This window comes from Acinonyx jubatus, chromosome B1 (genome assembly GCF_027475565.1).
Source record: "Acinonyx jubatus isolate Ajub_Pintada_27869175 chromosome B1, VMU_Ajub_asm_v1.0, whole genome shotgun sequence".
NCBI lineage: Eukaryota > Metazoa > Chordata > Mammalia > Carnivora > Felidae > Acinonyx > Acinonyx jubatus.
Genome location: NC_069382.1, coordinates 78,146,871 through 78,161,787, shown reverse-complemented (window position 1 = coordinate 78,161,787; position 14,917 = coordinate 78,146,871). Strand labels below are relative to the sequence as shown.

Here is a 14,917-nt window from a genome sequence, read left to right as displayed (position 1 = left end):
CACACAGGGCCTTCAATTGCAAGAAACAAAGAGACGAGATTTTTATTAAAATTTTGAAAGAGACTATGTGTTTTTCTCTCATTGGCAAAATGTTACTATAAATCAGAAGACTAAAATCTGAAGGCTTACTGGTCCAGTGACTCTACTTAAATGTCAACATATTCATGGTGCTGTTCTGTCGCTGCCCTTCTCTCTTTTTTTTTTTTTAAGAGAAAGTTTTCCCCACACACCGTAGTTTTAAAGTGCAAATAAATACAAGACCCAGTCACTGTTTGGATTCAGTGTTTTCACTTGGAACCAGTGCCTTACAGATTATGACATGCAGCACACAGAAAATGGGATTAGAAAAGGTGCTGTGGCCATAGGGTTGTCCTCGGGCTGTAGAAGGCAGGGAAAACCCTTCATTATTCTTCCCCTCAGACTGAGGAAGCTCATGATAGCTATGTGTCACCTCTAATGTCATCGTCTCCCTCTCAGGCTTTGTCTCCCTGTCTCCTCCTTCCCTTCACTGTCTTTCCCCCTCCACCCCTCCTCCTCTCTCCCCTTGGCTCCCAGGACCAAAGAAAGGCAGAAGAGCTGAAGAGTGGATCCACCATTCCCTAATGAATTAATAACCATGCCCAGCCCCAATACAAGCCAGAAAGGACTTTTCAATTCCAAATAGGGTGGGTGTTCAGAATCCTTAAAAGATGTACATTAAAAGTTAAAGAGTTTGGTTTTTATTACTGCTGTGAAATCTGTTCAAATATTTAGTTCTTAAAAAGGGGGGGGGTCAATCATTGTTACATAGATCAGTGTTAATGTCAGCTAATTTTAAAAAATACACAAAGAAAAGTCACAATGGAAATAAAAAAAGAAATCACCATCTCTATCAATGCTTAAGGTTAGAACAGAGGGCTATCAATACAGCTGTGCTACAGCCAAATGTGTAAGAGTTCACTTTTTTCCTACTACATAGAGGGAAAAAATGGTGTTGTTTGAAATTATAACCAAATCTCCTAAGTTAACAAAGGGTCAGGCAGGTTTTGCCTAAACAACCACAGAACAGCTTTTCTCATGACCAAGCTAAATAACATATTTCCTTGATAGTCACGGTTATGGCACTTCTTGCTATTCAGAGCACAGATATACTAGCAAAGACAGGAAAAGAAAACACAAAAGAAAGCAGCACTAAAAGTCATTTTATAAATTTATACAATTCCCCATAAGAAACTGATCAGAGGTTCTCAGTTTAGCTTTCTAGTCACTGCTTATCCTGCAAAAACAGACCCCTCCACCTAGATGAAAAGGTAACTTGTACAAGGTCTTTATTTCCAGTAAACAAAAGATGCTCCACGACACAGCTAGGACTCACTGAAACAGGGGCTCTTCGGGCAACGGGATTCGACATAAGTATTCAGCAAACAAGAGTCATCAAACATCGCTTTTCTGAAGCTCTTATTTTGCATTGCTTATTGAATTTGGGTGACAGACAATATACGTATGTAAAGTAAGGAATAAATTCTGATAAGGACAAGCTCAGGAAATGAAGAGCTAAGGCAGGTACACACACACACTCATACGCACACACACATACACAAGGCATAACTGTGCACTCTGGACACTCTTTTGCTCATGTTTGCTATATGAACAGGCAAAAGAAAAGTATTCAAATGGTCAATATATAACTGAAGTTATGTTATTAGTCATCTAAGTAAATGTAGAACCATGAAAAAATAAACATCAACTTGCAAAAGTAGACTTAATGATTAATGCTAGAATAAATATTTTCCACAATTTAATATAAGGCCCCATCAATATTATTCCTTAGTGTTAAGAAAGGGACAATATATTGAAGCCACTTATGCTGCTAGCTGATTAGCTGATGCAAAAAGGGAAATTAGGAACAAATTTTTCCTTTTCAAGACATCCATGAACCTGACTTTGAAGCCGAAGCAAGTGGGGTGGAAAGATTCTAAATGATCCCAAAATGTAAATTAGCATTCGTTCATTCATCACACAAAATTTAGATGTTAAAGTGCTTTATTGAAAGGAAATGGACATATGCCCCCAACCCAGCAACCCTTCGAATATATATCCTCTCAGGTCCACAACAACGTATGTATAGGACTATTCCCAGAAGTACTGTTTATGGTTGCAAATAGAGGGGGAAACAACAGTATCCACTTCTAGGGAATGATAAAATATCAAATATGCATACGATGGAGTACAAAATCAGAGGCAGAACTCATAAGCCAGACTTACACTTAGCAACATAGAAATGATTCAAAAACATAATTAAACATAATTTTAAATTTTTACAGTAAATTTGAAATTTATAGCATAATGCCATTTATATAAATGTTAAACTGTATTCAAAACAATACTCTATATTTTGAAGGGTGTACTTAAATTTGTCTACATGTATAATTTTATGTGTGCTTCTATACATACACACATATATGGGACATGAATTGGAAGAATGTACATTAAGAACATTGGAGCAAGTGTCTATGGGGCAAGAGAATAGGAGTGGAGATTGGGGAATCACATGGGAAAACAAAATGAAACAACAGAGGCTTGTACCAGCCAACCTCTGTCAGAGGGAGCCATGAATGAGGACCATGGTTGACTCAATTCTGTGGGCTTGCCAAAAACATTTTTAAATGGGGTTTGAAGCCATAGTTATTGATGTTAGGATACACCAATATATTCAAATAACTAGTCATATCTAAAGATAAAACTCATCCAGGTGCCTGGGTGGGTCAGTCAGTTACCAACATCCAATTCTTGAGTCTGGCTCCGGTCATGTGAGACAGAGCCCTGTGTTGGGCTCTGCACTGACTGCAGGAGCCTACTTGGGATTCTCTGTCTCTCCTTCTCTCTCCCTCCCCCATACTCACATGCTCTCTCACTCTCTCTTTCTCAAAAAAATAAACTTTAAAAAAATTTAAGGGGTGCCTGGGTGGCTCAGTCAGTTAAGTATCACTTAGGCTCAGGTCATGATCTCGTGGTTCGTAAATTCGAGCTCCTTGCTGGGCTCTGTGCTGACAGCTCAGAGCCTGGAGACTGCTTCGGATTCTGTGTCTCCCTCTCTCTGCCCCTCCCCTGCTCGCACTTTGTCTCTCTCTCTCTCTCTCTCTCTCTCTCTCTCTCTCTCTCTCTCTCTCGAAAATAAATAAACATTAAAATTTTTAAATTTTTTTTAAAAAGATAAAATTCATCTGTGACATTGTAAAAGACAACAAAAAATTATAGATTGGTGATATCCTTAAGCCATAGTATTTACAGTCAAGTACAATTAGGAAATCTTAAAAATCTTACACTGCAATTTTTCATTTGCAAAATCTATTTATGGGTCTGATTACACTAAAACACACAGGGGGAAGAAAAAGAAAGAAAAAATCACGGTAAGTAAAGTCCATCTGAACAGTTCACCACAGCAACAGCGCTCACACAGCATGTTTGTATCTAACTTCTGGAATCAGGGTTATCCCGTAGATAGCCACCAATTCCTGCAACAGGCAGTTACATCAGGTAGCAATTTCACTGCTTTGCTACGTGTCTGTGGATTGAGCAAGCGGAGAAGAAAAGCAATTATTTATATATAAATTCTGCCTCAATTCTCTCTAGCTGTTTAGGGTGAAAGAGTGGGGTTTGATCTGAGTGAAAACAAGGTCATGTCCCGGTTCACTTTATATCAATCAGAAATAGCTATGCTGTATGTTGTCTGATAAAAGTTTACAAAATTCTGTGAAATGTAAACCACCTTGTTAAAAGCAACTAATCAAAGTCATTCTGAGTGACTCATAATAGTTACCCAACCAGATGCTAATATGGAAACTAGAGAGTCTCTGTGACTTTTATCATTCTACTATCTTTCGAAATACTTCACTGTTATTTCTACTTCCAGTGAAAATATGTACATGTTGATTAAATAATTATAGTTACAATATCTGATACATTATGTTACTTACACAATAGAAGCAATATTTAAAATGTATTGACCTAGGTCTTCACTGGTAAGGAAGTTGAATTAAATAATATATAAAAATGGCTAGTACTAATTTGTTTTTTCAGCAAATACATCTTGGGAACATCATCCCTTTTTAAATCCATTATCTCTACTCATTTTATCATTACTTGTAACATTGGTTATATGAGAGTGCCTTGAGAAGTTACTGGAATCACACAAATGTCAATAATTATAAATGAAGTGAATTCTTATAAGGAGAATAATAACTTATTTGAAGGATAATCCATGTCCATCAACCATATCATTATCTCAACATTATAAAAAATTGCTGAATTGAGAAAAAAGTTACACATAAGAAATTATAGACATCAACCACTATGAGAACTGACCAACAAATTAATACCTATAAAATTCCCGCTTTAAACTAGTTATGGGAAGCTACACAATGAAAATGAATATACAGCAAAACACACCAACTAAAAAGGCCCCAGTGACATGTAAACTTCAAAATGTGTATTTTTAGGAAATGAAAGCAAAGTTTAGGTAACAATTCACTGACCACACACACAAAAGTAGCAAAACCCAGGGTATTCAACCCGTCATCGCAAACAGTTTGTTTGACAAGACGTATAAATCAAATCACCATATTCGTAAGTGGCCGCAAAGCCATATTTTATGGCTTGGCCCTATGTAGATGAAACCACAGGTAGGTGAATTAAGAAATTTACTTCCTATTGTCTAATATTTCCCTGTTAGGAGATGGTCTATGAATTGTGAGGGAGAAAAATCTAAGAGATGTATTACATATTACCTATTTTTTAACACTAAAAAATGTGCACATACCAAGCAGGTTCTCAGATAGTTAAATGGTCACACCAGAAAGCTTATCTGAAATTTCTACAATAAATGGCCACCTTAAAAGTTTTAAAAAATACTGAGAAGTACTGAAAATTTTTTGTTGGGTTTTTCTTTTTTTTCCCTCTCCCCTTTGCAACAGAATGAGGGAATGAAGCATTTTTCTTGGACACTGAGTATAATTATAACTAATCATCTCCTTCTCCTTGGAGCAACATTCGTTGACGTTCCTTCATTTTAGGGTGGCTGGCTGACACAATTCAAATATAATTACTCTTCTTGCATGATAAACTCCAGCACCGTGAGCAAATACAGTATGTCTCATTGTCAAGTATGGCTAGACAGCAGCAGTGTAATATAGACCTTTCAAGCCCTAGTGTAGCCCCCTGCCTTTGAAATCTGTGTGAGATGACAAAACTGACTTTCATTTCCCTTGGACTTTCTCAAGGTATCCTTATTAAGAAAAAAAAAAAGCCTAAAACCCATAAATTTAATCTACTGCCTGCCAATCACAATGGTTTCTGCTGTCAGACACTCATGATACATAACCACAAAATTTAAATGTTATTGTTTCATACAAGAAGAAAACGTTGCTTATGACTACCCCAAACAGTCATGTGACAATTCAGTGCGTTTCCTTTGTTTGCCTCTTCCACCACTGAACAATAGCAAGAGCAGGGAACCTGTAACCGATGGACCAAATGTGGAAGGAGCTACACAATAATAAATGCAAAAGTAGATCATTTTTCCTAGCTATCTCGTGAGAGACAAGTGCATGAAGAGAGAAAGTTTCTTTCCTAGCATGTGTTTTATTTCAGATTAATAGTGATGCTTGCTTATTTCATTCTCCAATGACTTCTCATTTTTAAGAAATCAAACTTATAATTGGGCGATCACTGGAAAACAACTTTAGCCAACTCTTGAAAGAGAAATAGTAACAATAGTGTAAAAAAAAAGGACAAAGAACATCACATAGTCATGAATGTTGAGTTTCTGGAAAAAACAAAGGCTTGAAATTTAAAATGAAAATTTTCAACATGGCCTACCAACTCTAAAGAGCTGTGTTTTCATTAACATGGTAAACTATATGGCTTTCTCTCATGTGTTCTGATTAGTGGTTTTAAGAAAAATACATTACTATGGATGGCCACAAATACAAACTTGACATTTTGTCCCTTATTGAATTATAGTGAAAAAGCAAATGTAATTTTTACCTATTATTTTCTAAGACAGTGTTTCACATGGGCCTTCTGACACTGGATGTGTTTTCACCTGAGTATACGTAAACTCCCATTCTCTAAGTACGCAGCACTGTACACAGAACCACATCACATCACTGTCTGTGTGTTTATCTCACGCTACCATGGGGACAATTATAGGCAGCTGGCTCTTTATTCCTTGACCTCCAAAAAACATTTAAAGTAACCATCGACGGTTTTCATTAGTAGTGGATAGACTCAGCAAACGAAGAATCAGATGCTGATGATGGGCTCTTTTGTTTCTTGGGTGGGAAAACAACTTGGCTCAGCATATCCCTGGCCTCATTCTTCCATGATGGGAAACAGTGGAATCTAAATAAAGTTATATCAAATTGAAAACAACTTTTGTTTGCTCTACACATAAGAGCAAACCCTCAGCAATTTTTCCTTCCAAAATAGGCAAAATTCTATTCCACAACTCAACTGGAGAAAAGGTTCACTCTAGCCACTCAGTAATGATCAAATATATGTGGCTAGCAGCAACTGAAGGAGACATGTATGTAAAATAACACGGAACCTTTGATCCCTATATTTGCAAGAGCTGACCGGCTTGTTGTAAGAGAATGCTAGTTGTAGTAAATGTATAAATAGTCAAAACAGAAGAAGCTCACTGCAGGAATCTTAACTTAATGTGTTTACCAGTAACCTGGAAAATTCAAATTTAACTCTGTTGCAGAACAGGACCTCTAAGGTAAAAAGAGAGGACACTCATCTTCTTACAACACAAGGTCATTCTCTTAGGGAAAGTCTAATGGTCTGCAAAGGACTTCTTTGTTTTCAACAGGACACTATTCTAGCAATCAACAATGCAGTCACACTAAAATACCTTGATGCCTTTCTCCTTTGTTATAGACAAAGCTCCCACTGAAGCCTTTTCAACAGCGGCCCCATTTCCAATTTAACCTTCTCCTTTCCCTAGAAACAGGACTCTACCCCTCTGAATGTCCCCTTTGGGACATTCACCTGATCCACATTTGTCCCTTGGATGCATTTATACCTAGACTTCTTTGGGTAGGCTGCCCAAATGCAGAAGTCCTCTAAAAATCAAACCAAATAAATTTACAAACCCATCATGGGGAATCACAAAACATACTTGGTTTAATATTCTTCTTTAAAGTTTAGTGAAAGGAATAAAAAAGAGACATGAATTTGTGATCTAACTCCTCGATCTTTTTTTTTCATTATCACAATTGCCCTCAGTCAAATCTCTGCTGCCCACGTAGCTTAGTCCTAAACCCTAATAAGCCCAACTTCACTCGAATGACCTACTACCCATAAAAAATCTAAAACTCAGCAGTTTGAACTAAAGCGAACTGGTTATATAAGGGCAGTCTGAGCCCAAAAATAAAATAAAAACAAACCGAACAAGAACAGGTGACTGAGAGATTTGCATTTGGTTTGCCATGTTGCTTCTACTCAAAGGCTGAAAATTCTTCGCCTTGCGTATTTAAATATGCATCAGCTCAGAAGAAGTTACACAATGTTTCCATCAGCAGAAGATGTGGCACTTAGAGAAAGCATCAGGAAAATAAAAACTACAGACAAAATAGGGTGTATTTGCATATTTCACTTGAAATTAGGCTATGTTGCAGCATATTGGAAACTCATATGCATTGGATGTCAGCTGAGTTACTTTTCTTTCCCCCCAAGGTGACATTGGTGCTTGTCTTACCAAATATGATGCAACTGACAAGTGTTTTCATGTAAGGAAGATATATGCCTCCCATCACCTTGTCAAGCTGAGTGAAGGCAAACTCCAGCACATCCTTTCACAAGTGATTAGGTGGTCGGAGTCATTAAAAGTCATAAAGTTAGACTGCAGCAGTGTGCCATGCATATATATGAACTCATCCAAAGCTGTCCTCCTTGAAGCAGGTGATAGCTCTCAACTTTGCCTCTGACCAAGTCATAAATTCTTGGCTGAGCTTTCTTTCTCTTAGCATACCTTTGAAATTATACTGAACAGTTAGTGCTACTTTGGCCAGTCTCATTGTCTCCTGCTTTCCTAGCCAAGCCTCTAACAACTAGAGGTCCAAACATCTGACTGTGGTACACGAACGCAAAATAAACCACCAGGTTGTCATTGTTTTTTCTCTTCCATAGCACTTTTAACATTTTCAAAGTACTTTACAAATTCTTGTCAATTAGCCTACTTGAAGACTGTATAAAAAGGCAACAAGAAAAAGAGTGGTATTATTTAATCTACAGGAGGAAATTAAGGCATAGACAGCTGAAGTGACGTGGCCAAGAGTCTGCACCATTTTGGCTAACCAGGAGCTCAGAACAAAGTCTAAATTCTTATGTTATAAGCTTTTACAATCATTCCACTTTCAGCCTCATCATTTCCCAGTAAATAAATCTGATTTGCTATAAAAGAGAAATATACATATTATAGCGGAGATGATAAGAATTTAAAACTTTGAAAATGTACCATTTAAATGTATCATGAATTCCACTTCAAAAATTCTGCCCTAAAGAACTAGTTAAGTGCATGAGCAAAAATGTATGCACAAGATGTTCAATACATCATTATTTATAATAATTAACACCTACTAACAATCCAGGCGTGCAAAAATAGGGAATTCTTAAGGTTCTCTAATGAAATAGTACACATCCAAAACAGATTTCTGAAGAATTTTTAAAGCTAAAGGAAATAATCACGATATAATGTTTATGAAAAAAAAAAGCAAACCATAATACTTAAAGATCTCAACTATGTTAAACATAAAAATATGCAGGGGGAAAGGGACTAGAAAAAAACAGAATACTAACAATATTTACCTCTATGTTTAGGGATTGAAGGCAATTTTCACTTTCCTTTTTAGAACCTGTGTAGATTTTCCAAATTTTCTACAGTGAGTATCACTTACTTTCTTAATTAGAAAAAGAAAAGAAAAGAAAACATTTATGTTTCTGAGTGAATGCATAAGAAGCTACCCACATTCCAGAGGCCTCTTGCAAATCATCCCAACACAGACTACTCAATAATAAGCAATGTAAATGCTTTCTAAAATTTATTACAGCAATGTACTCACTCAGAATGGAGTCAATGCTTGCCCTGAGTGCATGAGCTTTGTCTCATTATGGATCTGATGTAGTGGCCAGTGTACTTTTAAGACATGGTACCTGAATGGACCTTGATGGGCCAGAGTGCTTTTCCTAGAATAATTTCATTTCCCTATAAATGCCTAAAAGTTTGTTCATCCAGCATAGATTCAATGTAATCATAATTGAAGAGTGTGGTGACGAAGGAGAAGTTGAAAGGCTCTTTTCAAACTCTCCAACTGTAATAAAACAATTTTAAGCTTTGAGCACTACAGCAATCAAGAACAACTTCTCGGGCTAATTAACGAGATGCAAATAAACTCATTTCAGCTTACATAAAGGTCATTAAAGGAAAAGTTTCTAACCATCAGACATTTAAAAAGATAAAAAGCCAAAACTGGGATGCATGTGCCCTTGTATAATCTGTTATATTTCCTTTTCCATTGTTCTAGGCTAACAACAAAATATAAAAAGGCCCATGCTATTGACTATGTTAATACAGAAACAGAACATTCTGTATACCTACCAAGTAGACTATACATGTGTAAGAACTTGATTCTTTCCACCAAACATATGGATATAACTTTCAAGCCCACCATCATCATCATATGGAGCAGATAGTTGAAGTAAATTTCTTGCTCATGACTCTATAGTTGAAATCTTTTAAATATTCAAGCATATCAAATATGTGGCTGAGAAACTTTTAGAAGAGACTAGGTTAGAGGCTAGGGGAAAAAAAAAATACACACACACACACACACACACACATACATATATAAGCCCTTGTGTCAAGTCAACAGCTCTTCTCCCTTGGGCTCCTCCAGCAAGAAGAAGCTGTCTGGTAGTTACCCTTACCTAGAAGAAAGCCATTTTGATATTCTGCCCACACATATTCTGCTCCTACATTCTCTTTTAGAAAAGACAAAGAACCAGAAGCCAGTCAGAAGCTTTGCTGCTGGTGCTCATAAAACATCAACACTTAACCTCTATAAAAACAAATCATTTAAAAAAGTTATTAGCAAAAAGATTTTTCCTTACTTCTTATTATCCAGGCTATATTCAAATCCAGCCCATAGGAAGGTTCTGGAAATCTGCTTTCTCTTGTCCTTATTCATTCACTTTGAATCACAGGGCTAATAAATAGTGAGATCAATAGAAGCTGAGCTTAGGAATGAAAAAAGAAAAAAATAAAATTCTTAGATAATCAAAAAGATGAAAAATCAATCCCTGAAAAATTCAAGTTAGTAATGTAGTTAATGGTTCTGATTGAGAATAATTAGAACAAAAACTTTTCCTTATTTTAATTTTTACACTAATTTCCTCACTTAAAAACCAGTAAATACTCAAGACAGAAAAAGTTGTAAAATAAGTAAACATAGAATGAAAGAAATAAAATTTTCCCACACACTACCAAGAAATAACTATTATTAGGAGTTGGTTATTCTTTTGAGTTTTGACATATAAATAGGACTTTAAATGCATAAACATATTTCATCATATATATGTGCCATAATTTATTTAATCATTCTCAATTGTTGGACACATAGAGGGTATCCAATGTTTCACCCTTATTAATTCTGACATGAACAACGCTGGAATATAAATCTTTCTGCATATTTGTGATTTTTTTTCTCTTTAGAGTAAATTCAAAACAGTGAAATTATTGAGTTCAAAGAGTATGAGCTTTTTAAGGCTTTGAAAATATATTGCTGAATGGCCTTCCAGAAATTTTGTACCAATTTACGTTCCCAAGAGCAATGCCTGTGAAAATGTCTTTCAAAATAGTACGGCTAGTCTTCTCTTTGTCTTAAAACAATAGGTTAGCTATGGGGAAAGGCATAATAAAAACTGAAACAGCATTCTGTCTAGAAATTATGTATGCCTTCTCATGCACTCAGAGAGAGTACATACGTTTATAGGGAGGACAATATTCCCCTCAAATGACTGCACCATACAAGGCGGAAAAATATCACTGACCACACGAATCCACTTATTCCTATCTGAATGAAGCACAAGGAAATGCAATTTGGATTTATTGCATCACTAGCCTCCCGAGTTCTAAACCCTATTGTTCGCACTGTTCTGAATGACTTGAAAGATCTAACAAGGTAGAGGCATTAACAAACTCTGTGTTTACTGAATCATACACATACACATCAAGTGTACTTAACCAACCTAGTAAAAGTAAGATTTAAAGGGGTGAAAGAACAGGTTCACCAGTCAGGGTGACAGTGGACACTAACGTCCCTCAGAACAAAGTTCCTGTGTGTCGAACAGCATGGAAAAATTAGTGGGTGCCAGAATGGCAGGATTTAATGTCCCAGGAGAGGAAATCTGGAGAGAATAACAAATGAGAACACCATGAAAAAAGGGGGCAGGGTAGGGAGTCAGGTCATATTAGTGCATCTTCCCAACTTTGCCAAAGTAAGAAGAATAGGTGAGCTTTCCTTGGATGAGGTTTCTAATCCAAAATGTCCCCCAAGTTAGGTTCTTCTTCCCAGGACCCCTCAGGAGAATGTTACGGTGGAGTTGGGCTGCGGTTACCGAGGGAGAGTGGCCATTGATGCTGTGGTCCCTGTCAGTCTCCACAGAAGGTTCAACATTAACCTACAGATCCACAGCATTTATATTACCTCTCTCACTAGGTGGTCAGTGCTGCCCCTAGGCAACATCTCTGTCATTCTCTAAGTTCCAAAGCTGAAGGCACGCATCACAGATGTGTAGCTAATTGCAATGAACGAGGACACTTCAGTACCCCTGAAGGTCAGATACCTTTGGGAGGATTCTAATACATGATTTTATTATCTAGAGCATAAATATGAATTGTCCTTACAGAATCAAAGGCATCCAAATGAGAAACAAAACAATGGGATTGGTTTGAGGGGCCCTCGTCATCAAGAGAGATACTCCAAACTGAGATTCCCTGTTCACTGACCCACGTAATGTAAAGCTACACAAGAACATTTCTAAAACTTCTGGAGGTTGATTAAAACCTTTTAGTTGGATGTTTCTGAGGGACTACAAAGAATTACCACATATGTCTTAAATTTATAAAGACCATCGTGGTCTAAAACAGAAAACAATAGAATAGCCTAATCCTGGGAGTCAGGCAATGAGTAATGAGAAGCAAGTTCCCCTTGCACCAATCTGTTTGAATCGCTCCCATTTTTCCTCTTTTTTCTCAGTCTGCTGGATCCAAAAAATCAAGGCGAATATTCTCTTTCCAGATAGAAGTCCATCCATATTCTGGAAACACTAAACCACCAGCAAAACCATACATGTGAGGAAGACAGTACCCAAACTCAACCCAACAACTCCAGTCTTAAATGAGACTCAAGTTGGGCTTAAAACTGAAGCAAATGTTTGAGGCAGTCTATGGATGGAGGATCGGCCCTTAATTGCAATCTTTCCAAAGAGGGCGATGTGCCAACACAAAATTCAGCTACACTTCAAGTATATTCTTGGAGTAAATCATCATTCAAATGTATTTAAAGGGAACAGTCACTTTAGTACAGCAAGACAATTGTTTTTTTCAGCTTACAAGTCCTATCACCCACCAAGTGAATTCTCTGTAAGACAGGATGCTGAGTCCCTTCTAAAGTGGTTCCTACAAGAGAATATTGCAAAAAAGCAAATTTTCTTCTGGCCTTTCTTTGATTAAATACTAAGGGAGTGATCTTAGCAAAACAGAATTTGTTCTAAACAATAGTGACTCTTGACTGAAATCAGATATTTCAACCTCAAAGAATAAATATAACTCACACCACACTGGTTGTCAATCCTTGACTCTAGCGTTCAAATGTTTCTGTTGCCCTAAGAACCTGATTTCATTTTAAGAGTCTGTTGTATTGACTCGGATATTTGTCTTTAATCATCGTCATCTTGGAAAATCTTCTCCATCTTCTAGCCAAGATTCATTTACTGAAACCCTGCTATTTCCATTCTAAACTCTACCTTTTATCATCGTAAGGGAAAATATATTCATTTTCCTGCAGTTTTCATTGTAGAGATTCCAAATTTTCTAGCGAAAGATATCTTCAAAAAAATCAAGTGGCATGTATTTCAAAAAAACAACATATTTATTTTCACACTCATAAAAATGGTATAAACTTACTACTTTATGAATTAAAACTAGAAAAAAAATCACTATTTACTAGGGTTTGTATTGCCAATAAAGTCCTCTTCAACTAAACATGGATTTAAGCTATACTCACATATAGCAAATCAAGTTGCGGCAAATAATATAGAATCTATTTTCATAAGCAACAATGGATTTTCACTGAGTTCTTCAACAGTGCTTGAAAATAACAGTGTGCTATTTAAAGAGAGCTTGTGAAATTTCAGGAATGTCATATATTAGTAAACAATTCAGAACTACATGTGTAAAGAGGCAATTAATTTGTTGAGTTAATGAAAAACAGGTTCTCCTAGTTATTTTTGTCTGTAAGCCAATTCTGGGGTGATGGTTCCTGAATTCAGAAAAAGCACTAGCTTTTCAGAACTAGCAGTTCTGTCCCCAAGGTACGGTGTAAGTGAGGTCCCATTTCTTAATTCCTGCATCATGCTTACCTTCCAACATCTGGACAAGGGTTGTCCACTAAATGGACAACATCTGGACACAGCACAGCGCAGCCGTTGTGACAGAGGAAATAGGGAGCAACCAAGTAGAACAAAGGTGCAACAGGGCTCCAGCTTCCCTGCTCACCTTCCCTCTAAGGGCTAAGTCTACCTGCGCCGGCCTGAAGCGACCTCAAAAGAAGCAGGGCAAGAAACTTCCTTTTACTTCAAGAAATTTTTTTTTTCAAATTTGCAATTTATGCAAAAATTCAGGTTTTATTTTTTACTTATTCTTACATTTGGTGGGAGCTGATATCAGGAACTTATAGGCAAACAATAACTTTTGTTTTCTAAGTCTTGCTGAACAAAAATACACACAATGTAGCATTATCTTGCCGCAAGCCTTGCTGTTTTACATCTCACAGAAGAATGCAATGTTACTGTTTCTTGAACAAAATGCCCAGATTACTGAGGAAACCATCTTTGGAGGAAATGTTTAATAAGCCTATTTTATTTAAATAAATCCTCCAGGAGGAAATGAGAGAATTCAGTGTCTTTACTTAGAAGAAGGCTGGGTAAGTAGTCATCTGTCAAATTTATCTGCACAGCTCACCAACACCTCCTTATTAGAAACATCAATATTTCCACATCACAATTCCCAAAAATGACTTTAAAGCCTCAAAATTCTGTGTCTCCTTTGGCTTGCTTCTCTCTCGATTCTACCCAGGCTGTATTAATGGTTCGCTTCATTCATCTCGATCTTCATAAACTTTCTTTAGAACGTTCATCAGTCTCTCGCTGTTTCAGCATCATGGGAGGGCTTTTCTTTCTCTTTGCGTTCTTTTTCAACCTAAGTCAAGGCAGTCCTATTGCATGTTTTCTGCTTTCTTTCTACTTAAGAACTGTATCTTTTTTTGATCTGCTTTCCACAGAGACGGGTTTCAAGAGATTGTTCACAATCATGGACTCATTCTTCCCATTTAGATTCTTTACCAAAGATCAAAGGACCTTTCTGTGAAATGCACCTGCACATTCTCAGCAGGGACTTGAACTGCAGTTTAGGTAAGGTAGAATTTCACAAACTTACCTGACTGATACCATCCGTAATTACTGATTTCCACTGTATATCCCACTGTAGTGGGAGCAACCACAGCAAACTGGCTTTTCACTGTCAAAGAGTTCTGCTTTTCTCTGTGATCTCTGCTGCACTGTGTTCTTGAGTTCTGTCTCAATGCTGGATTTTTTT

General features: G+C 36.9%; 1 protein-coding gene and 1 pseudogene across 3 annotated transcripts in view; both read right to left on the bottom strand.

Annotated features, from left to right (window-relative positions):
- TTC29 (tetratricopeptide repeat domain 29) overlaps positions 1 to 14,917 on the bottom strand; it is a 658,543-nt gene that overhangs the window by 545,222 nt on the left and 98,404 nt on the right. The gene's annotated exons all lie outside the window — the stretch shown is intronic.
- The window catches only part of LOC106983757 (calcyclin-binding protein-like), a 44,974-nt pseudogene that overhangs the window by 19,438 nt on the left and 10,619 nt on the right, over positions 1 to 14,917 (bottom strand).